Genomic DNA, 9,894 nt, shown 5'->3' on the forward strand with positions numbered 1-9,894 from the left:
CTCCGCAGCGCCGCCCGCCGCAGCCGCCGCCGCCGACCTCGGCCGCCGCCGTCCTCACCATCTCCGGCGAACCGCGCCGCCACCTCGGTTCGCGTGCGTGTACAATAAACCCTAGATCCCGCGAGGTTTTTTTCTCTAAGTCCTCAAATCTCAGATTCAAGTGCTTCTGTTCACGGCTCCGTAACTTTGCATCCGTAGCTCCGATTCATGCATATAGCATATCAAAATGTTCATCTCAGAGAGTACATCATTTCATTTCATTGCATCATTTTCATTTGAGCTCATCTTGATGCCCAAAATGCTGTTAGAAGAGGGCTACTTGAGTTAATTGTCTGATCTGCTACTCCGTTTAGCACTTTTGTCATTTTTGCCATGATTAATGTGTGCATGCTATGCCCGTGAGTTCTACATGTGTTTTGTTAGGGGTTTTGTCATCTCTCCAGAGGTGCAACCCATGTATTTTTAGGATGTGTGTGGTGACTAGTGCAAGCTTGCAAAGTGGTGCACTTGCTAATTCTGTTTTCAGGGACTTAGTAATTTCACTAAGTCCTGGAGCGGTTTATCTCATGATGCCATATGTTCTTATTGTTTCCTAGTGATCCGTGCCTCTTTTGAGGATGATCAGTAAGGATGCTTTGTTAATATTGTAGTGCTCTATCCATCCATGCCTTTGTTTGCAATTGTGGAGCACCCTAGCTTGAGTCAATCGAGCTCTACTTTTGCTACTTTGTGAATCTGGGCAGATTGTCAACTTGTTTGCAATTTTGCCGGTGATGTTGTAGTTGATCCGTGCATGATATGCTGTTGTTCTTGCCATGTCTAGCTTGCATTTTGTGCCTTCTTGATGGAGGTATGCTTGTCTTGCCATGACTTGCACCGTAGTGAGTGCATCGAGCTCGTAAACATGCCTACTTGAGTTATATTTCAGCTTGTGTCAGTTTTCACTAAGTCTGAAAACTGATTATGTTTTTGCTATATTCACATGCTTGCAATTGTATTTTCTGATCCCTTTTGGCTCAAGGTCACTAAGGGACTTTTGTTAAGCTCTTTGAGTAGCTCCATGTCATGCTTTACTTTGTCATGTTCAGGTCCTGTAGCATGTAGTTTTGTTGCTTCGAAGAGGGCTACCTGGTCTGAAATTCCAGACAAGTGTTAATTTCACTAAGTCTGAGAACTGTTTGTCATATGCATTTTTGCCATGCTTGTTTGAACCTGTTAATGGATGATTTGGCCGTAGCTCGGTGCTAGACTTTTGTTAAGCATCTTGTGTGCATCCCTGCCATGTATTTTGTTGTCATATTTGGTGGCTGTAGCATGTTCATTGCGTTGCATTTAGATGCCTACTTGCTGTAAATCGCAGACCGGTGTCATTTTTGAATCGCTTGCCATTTCCAAACCGTAACTCCGATTCCAGCTTTCTTTATATCGTTTTCAAGCGATTTCATCTTATCTTTCCAGTGGCACACTTGGATTTCCAGGTTGAGGCCAGGTTCATGCATTTCCTGTCATATCTTGCATTTTGCATCCCGCATCGCAATCCGCATAGTATATCATCATTTCATCATATTGCTTGGTCTTGCACGTGGTTGATTGTATCCTTGTTGCTTGTTTGTCTTGTTTGGGTAGAGATGAGAGACGAGTTCGCTAACAAGGAGCCCGTTGAGTTTGCTTTTGAGGATCCAGTCAACTCTGACAACTGTGCAGGCAAGATGACCATACCCTCGAAATCACTACTATCTTTGCTATGCTAGTTTGCTCGCTCTTTTGCTATGCCAATGCTATGATGCCTACCACTTGCTTGCAAGCCTACCAAATTGCCATGTCAAACCTCTAACCCACCATTGTCCTAGCAAACCGTTGATTGGCTATGTTACCGCTTTGCTCAGCCCCTCTTATAGCGTTACTAGTTGCAGGTGAAGATCGGAGGCCGTTCCTTATTGGAATATTTATTTTCTTGTTGGGATATCATTATATTATCTTGTTATCTTAATGAATCTATACACTTGGTAAAGGGTGGAAGGCTCGGCCTCTCGCCTAGTGTTTTGTTCCACTCTTGCCACCCTAGTTTCCGTCATATCGGTGTTATGTTCCCGGATTTTGCGTTCCTTACGCGGTTGGGTTATAATGGGAACCCCTTGATAGTTCGCCTTGATTAAAGCTTTTCCAGCAATGCCCAACCTTGGTTTTACCATTCGCCACCTAGCCTCTTTTTCCCTTGGGTTACCGGAGCCCAAGGGTCATCTTATTTTTAACCCCCCCGGGCCAGTGTTCCCTCTGAGTGTTGGTCCGAACTGAGCTGCCTGCGGGGCCACCTCGGGGAAACTTGAGGGTTGGTTTTAGTCGTAGCTAGTCTCATCTGAGTGTGCCCTGAGAACGAGATATGTGCAGCTCCTATCGGGATTTGTCGGCACATTCGGGCGGTGTTGCTGGTGTTGTTTTAACCTGTCGAAGTGTCTTGAATTACCGAGATACCGAGTCTGATCGGAACGTCTTGGGAGGAGGTCTATTCCTTCGTTGACCGTGAGAGCTTGTCATGGGCTAAGTTGGAACTCCCCTGCAGGGATTTGAACTTTCGAAAGCCGTGCCCGCGGTTATGGGTAGATGGGAATTTGTTAATGTCCGGTTATAGATAACTTGAACCTCAACGTAATTAAAATGAATCAACTGAATGTGTTACCGTGATGGCCTCTTCTCGGCGGAGTCCGGGAAGTGGACAGGGTGTTGGAGTAATGTTTGCGCAGGTTGCTCTCTAGTTTCTCGCTTGTGCTTTGCCTCCTCTTCTCGCTCTCTTTTGCGAATAAGTTAGCCACCATACTTGCTAGACGCTTGCTACAGCTCCACTCATATTTTACCTTGCCTTACCTATAAGCTTAAATAGTCTTGATCGCGAGGGTGCGAGATTGCTGAGTCCCTGTGGCTCACAGATTACTAGTACACCAGATGCAGGGCCTGATGATTCCGCTCCAGGAGACGCTTATGAGCTCAAGTGGGAGTTCGACAAAGACTCTCAACGTTACTATGTTTCCTTTCCCGACGATCAGTAGTGGTGCCCAGTTGGGGGTGATTGGGACGGTGTCGCATGTTGGGTTATCTTTTATTTTGGCGCCGTAGTCGGGCCATGAGTGTTTGGATGATGTAATGTTATTTATGTACTTGATTGACGTGGCGAGTGTAAGCCAACTATGTTTTCTCCCCTTTATTATTATTTATATTACATGGGATGTTGTGAAGATTGCCTAACTTGCGACTTATGCCTTCAATGCGATTATGCCTCTAAGTCGTGCCTCGACACGTGGGAGCTATAGTCGCATCGAGGGTGTTACAAGTTGGTATCAGAGTCTTCCCTAACCTTAGGAGCCCCATTGCTTGATCGTTATTAGCGGCCGAGTTGTGTCTAGAAAAATGTTTTGAGTCTTTTAGGAATTATATATCGGAGAGTTTAGGAATTCTTTTTTACTTCCCAGTCTCCTCATCGCTCTGGTAAGGCATCCCGGCGTAGAGTTTTGACTTTTCTCTTCTCAAATTTCACTAAAAAAAATTAGGATCACGCGGGTATCTTGGAATCGTTCCGATGGTTTTATGATGAGAACATTGTCTTGGTGCCTCCTGTCGGGGGTTTAGTGGAAGTGTCCCGGGGAGTTGAGCTCTGAGGTGTTGTCATCATAATTTTATCGTTGCAGTTCTGGAATACCTAAGTTTAGTATGCCGACATCGAAAATCTCTTTTATGCAGTTCGTTGGTGAGATAACCTCGACGCCACCCAGTACTGGGGCGGGAGTTCGGGAGTATCGCCATAACTTGTATAACAGATGCTTTTCGAAGGTTGAGGTAGATGGTTTCCGAAGGTTTCTTGGTTATGTGTTGAAGGATGGATACAGCTGGATGTAGGATTTGCTAGTTTGGGTGAGATATTATGCTTCCCCTGTATCCCCAACACCTGATTGCATAACCAGAAAGGTTTGGGAGTTTCATAGGTGGGAATTCTAGTAGCTCTAGTTCTTCTTCCACGGATATTGGTTTGAGATTGGGATTTCTTACCGATTATTCATTCTTGATCCGTACCTTGTTGATTTATTTCTCTACCTTAATTCTACGTGGCTTCTCAATTTATGGATATGTGACCATTTCAAGAGGAACGCATTCGTTCATTTTGTTCGGATGTGAAGACTGTATGTTGCAATTTTCATTCCATTGGATTCAGCTTCAATATTTATCTGTCAATGTGCTAATGGTGGTCAACCTCTTCAGGATGGCTCCTCCAACATGCACGACTCCGAATCCTGATCCGCCACCACCTCCACCTCCTCCGGAGGCATGGCAAGCTGTGATGGCCGCAACCAATGCAAACACACAATTGATCATGCAAATTCTTCAAGAGCGCAACCAAGGGAATCAAGGCAGCAATCAGAGTCACTTTGCTACACTCAACCAGTTCCTTGCTAACGGGCCAAAGACTTTCAGCAATTGTGTTGAGGCAACCGATGCTAACGATTGGCTAGTGGATCTGTGCAAGCATTTCGAGTGCAGTAACGTCAGGCCTGAGGACTTTGTTAAGTTCGCTTCCTTCCAACTCAAAGATCAAGCTGCAGAATGGTTCCAGCAGTACAAGGATTCCAGAGGTGGACGTGTTATCACTTGGGATGATTTCCGTCGAGATTTCCGAGCTCATCATATTCCGCAGAGCATGGTTGAAAGCAAGCGTGAGGAATTTCGCAATCTGAAGCAAGGCTCTTTGTCTGTCTATGACTACAACAAGTTGTTCCAGAAGCTCGCCCGCTTTGCCAAGCAGGACGTCCCTGATGAGAAGAGCATGATATACCAGTTCAGGGGTGGTCTCGGAGAAGATATCCAACTCGCTCTTGTTCTCTTTGAGCCCTTGAGGTACGATGAGTTCTACAACATGGCACTGAAGCAAGAGGCTGCTCAGTTGAGGTGTGATGCTTCCAAGAAGCGAGTCAGAGATGTTACTCCTTCTTCCTCTACTCAGGTGGCCAAGCAGCAGAAGTATTGGCTTCCTCCTCCTCCGTTCCGTCAGTCGTATCAGCAGAAGAGCAAAGGTGGCAGTGGTTCTTCCCACCCACCCAACCCTGGCTTTTAGAACAAGACTTCGTCTCAAGCTCCAAGATCGAGTGCTCCGTATCACCGTGCGCTTTCAGAGGTCACATGCAACAAGTGCCAACAGAAGGGTCACTATGCCAACAAGTGTTTCAACCAGAGGCGTCTACCTCCTCCTCCTCCTGTCAGAACGGCAAGTACAGCTGTGGTCAAGCATAACCCCAAGCATGCCAAGGTCAATTTGATGAATGCAGCTCAGGCAGAGGACTCATCAGATGTGATCATGGGTAACCTTCCTGTTAATGATATTCCCGCAAAAGTACTTTTTGACTCTGGTGCATCGCATTCCTTCATGTCACTCCCATTTGCATCGGAGAACAATTTTAGTACTAAGGCTTTACCCACCACAAAATCTAAAGCCAAAAAATTAGCACAAGAAGTAGAAGGCATGAAAATATTGCAACTCAGTTTGCACATATAAGTGAAGCTCTTATTCATTTCAAAAGATTGACAATGTTCATCATTAAACCATCCCAACATTGGTGAATAAACCTTACTTGCATCAAATTTACATGCTACAACATGCTTAAATAAGCAAACATGCAATAAGTCATTCAACACAGAATCATCACCAAGATTAGAGGTCATATCAAAATGATTAAACATTGGTTCTTTTGCATCAATAGTTAACTCAATGGGTGCACTCAAAATTGTTGGTATTTCAGTTGTTTGATCACATGGCAAAGTCAAATTATCAACGTAGTCCTCTAAAATAGGTGGTGTGATCAAAGTAGTGGGTAGCTCATCAGATGGTGCATTCAAATTGACAAGGCATTCATCATTCTCATGTAGAGATGGAAGATCAGTACCTTTGTCATTACCTCTTATGATCAACTCAGATGATGTAGCCACTCTCGGGGGCGATGTGTCACATGGTGGAGGTGATGTAGTCCTGACAACAACGGATGTGGTTGTCATAGTATGCCTAGTAGTTGAAGGAACAATCATATCAACTCTTGGAATGTGCACCGTGCGCTTGTTCTCCTCGTGGCCAACACGTCGTTTTATTTCCTGTTCAGCTTTGCAAGCAAGATGAAACAAATGGTCCATAGGATAACACTCTTCATAAATTAGTATCTCTTGAATATCACGGTTTAATCCTCCCCAAAATCTATCCATAAAATCATCTTCACTTTCTTCTAAAGAGAATGCAACAAGGTAGTTTGTAAATCATCATAATATTTTGTTACAGTTTCACTACCTTGTTTTAAGTGTTGCAACTTCTTAATCATGTCACGAGTATAATAAGCAGGGACGAAAGTATGTCGCATGGCAAGTTTCAAATCATCCCAAGTAGTAGGTATATAATCAGGGTGTAATCGACAATATTCACTCCACCAAACCAAAGCATAACCAGTGAAAGAACCAACCGCAACCTTAACCTTTTTATGTTCATCGAAATTATGGGAAGCAAATATATTTTTTATGTCGAACTCCCATTCAATATATAAAGCAGGTTTAAAACGGCCATTAAATGGTGGTATAGATACATTAACCTGATCATGTGCATTTGGATGTTTGTGCACCTCTCGTGACGGTTGTGGTATTTGCAAAGGTGGTGGCACATCTCCCGCGATCGACAAAGCCCATGAATTGACTCTGGATCCTGTCATGATTAGTAGAACAAGAAACAAAACCCAAAAATAATGTTCCTATAACTACTAGGATGTGGTGGTAAAATGCTCACAGTAAAGCAAATATCAATGTCTTACAAGTTCTTACCATGCAGCAGGCGGTGATCGGCAACCTGATAGAGGCAAAGGTGTCCCGTCTTTCGATGAGATGGTGGATTTCGCTTTGGTGGAAGTCGACTTTGACGATCCGACTACGAACGTGTGAGGACGTCGCGCCTTAGCAATCGCTAAACCAACTCCGAGAGGTTATTGACCACGCCGGAGCACGATCAACCTGACCATGAGGGTCTGTTTCCTGCGAGCAAACGAAGAACAAGCAAGAAACTAAGATTGCAATCTGGATATTGCGAATATAAGATGAAAGCTTTATTGATCAAGGTGGGGTTCTGTGACGCCTTTGTCTGGTCGTTGAACACAAACGAAGTACGCGAAGTTGCAGCTATGGCGAACTTTTAATCTAAACAAAACCCAAAGTCTAAACGATGCCCTAAGGGCTGTATATATGGAGGAAGAGGGGGGAATTTCGTGGCCCTTGGTGGAGGGGTCCGAAATCAACCCTATCTCTTGTTTCCCCACACATACGGACTCTAAAAATAGCCTATACTTATGTATTTCGAAATTACATGGGCCTGGCCCAATAATAAGGTGACGCAGCACCTAAAATAGCCTCGCGACGAAATTTATGAAGTGGCATCTTGTATATTTCGTCCAAGGCTTCATGCACCCATTATGGTGGCTTCAAAGTCCTGAAATCATCACTTGTAACTCCGTTCTTGTTCCCCTTGCGCATGCCATCATCTCCATGCTTGTTCTTGCTCCAATGTTCATCCTTCTCCAAGCTAGGCCCTTCATTTGTAAGCAAAACAAATGTATCCAATTTAGGCAGCATCATATTCTCATGAACATTAAAATCATTACCAAGAAATGAAAGTACCTGGTAATTTAGTTGGCGTGCACGAGCTCTAGTAATTGGTCCAGTATGTATAGCAGCAGGGGCTGTGGGTGTAACAATTGTATTGATGTCCTCATCAAAAGTAGTGGGTAGCTCATCAGATGGTGCATTCAAATTGACAAGGCATTCATCATTCTCATGTAGAGATGGAAGATCAGTACCTTTGTCATTACCTCTTATGATCAACTCAGATGATGTAGCCACTCTCGGGGGCGATGTGTCACATGGTGGAGGTGATGTAGTCCTGACAACAACGGATGTGGTTGTCATAGTATGCCTAGTAGTTGAAGGAACAATCATATCAACTCTTGGAATGTGCACCGTGCGCTTGTTCTCCTCGTGGCCAACACGTCGTTTTATTTCCTGTTCAGCTTTGCAAGCAAGATGAAACAAATGGTCCATAGGATAACACTCTTCATGAATTAGTATCTCTTGAATACCACGGTTTAATCCTCCCCAAAATCTATCCATAAAATCATCTTCACTTTCTTCTAAAGAGGAATGCAACAAGGTAGTTTGTAAATCATCATAATATTTTGTTACAGTTTCACTACCTTGTTTTAAGTGTTGCAACTTCTTAATCATGTCACGAGTATAATAAGCAGGGACGAAAGTATGTCGCATGGCAAGTTTCAAATCATCCCAAGTAGTAGGTATATAATCAGGGTGTAACCGACAATATTCACTCCACCAAACCAAAGCATAACCAGTGAAAGAACCAACCGCAACCTTAACCTTTTTATGTTCATCGAAATTATGGGAAGCAAATATATTTTTTATGTCGAACTCCCATTCAATAAATAATGCAGGTTTAAAACGGCCATTAAATGGTGGTATAGATACATTAACCTGATCATGTGCATTTGGATGTTTGTGCACCTCTCGTGACGGTTGTGGTATTTGCAAAGGTGGTGGCACGTCTCCCGCGATCGACAAAGCCCATGAATTGACTCTGGATCCTGTCATGATTAGTAGAACAAGAAACAAAACCCAAAAATAATGTTCCTATAACTACTAGGATGTGGTGGTAAAATGCTCACAGTAAAGCAAATATCAATGTCTTACAAGTTCTTACCATGCAGCAGGCGGTGATCGGCAACCAGCGGTGTCAAGTAACTCCGAATATTGAGTAAAGCGATTGCCAGGGGAGCGTACGTATACACGGTGTAGAAATATGTGGAGCTGGGTTGGCTATATATGGTAGCAAAAGATTAGCAATAATCAATTCAAAGATGCAATGTTGAATAAACGCTCAACGACGGTACTGTGCTGGTCCTAGGCTAGACCGGACTAGAGACGCGAGCCTAGAACACTAATGAGGTCACGGCGTAGCACAACTAGCATCAATGAAGGATACTAAGTAGCTCTTGACAGCAAGATATAAGTGAAGATCACAACGGCAGTGAAAATAATGATGAAAAATAACTGCCAAGCAGGATATACAACAACTCTCTCTCCAACTTTCCTCTTGAAAAGTTTGAGACAATTTTCTGATAAATTCTTTCAAAGAATGCTACTAACTCAAGCTTTCCAATGCAAAAAGAATCACTCAATTCTAAACTGGCCTGAAAAATTGGAACAAGTTGTGTTCACGAACTTCGGAGGGAAAAAAGACCTATTTAGAAGCCGATTTTGAGGTGTCAAATATTGAACTAACTTCTGCAACTATTTAGATGCAGCTCGTTGCTAGCTTCAATTTGAGTACTCACGGAGCCAAAACGGACTTCGTATAAGGAAGATACACCTGTTTTACTGAACAGTGCGCAAAACAGATTCCAATCCGAATTCAGGTACGAGATTGATTCTAGATAGATCCAATTTTTTTTCTTCTCTCTTTTTTCCTCACGCTTTTTTTTCTTTTTCTTCTCTCTCTCTTTTTCTTTTTTTTTCTTTCCTTTTTTCTCTTTTTTTTCTCTATCTTTTTTTTTCTTTCCAAGACAAACTAGATAAGATGCAGATTGGAACAGGCGAAGATGTGAATGACCTCAACTATGATTATGACAATGAACAGTGCGTAGCACGTGGTGGAAATTAATAGATGGGATGGTGGACAGCGGAAGGGATAATGATGCAGCGGCGGCGTGACTAATGTGAACAGAACTCGAAACTCTAAAGGAACTAGACGCTAAGACCAGCAACTGACACGACGATGCAACCGATAATTCAACTATGCAAGCAATGAATAGAAAATTG

Source organism: Triticum dicoccoides, chromosome 1A (genome assembly GCF_002162155.2).
Source record: "Triticum dicoccoides isolate Atlit2015 ecotype Zavitan chromosome 1A, WEW_v2.0, whole genome shotgun sequence".
NCBI classification, from domain to species: domain Eukaryota; kingdom Viridiplantae; phylum Streptophyta; class Magnoliopsida; order Poales; family Poaceae; genus Triticum; species Triticum dicoccoides.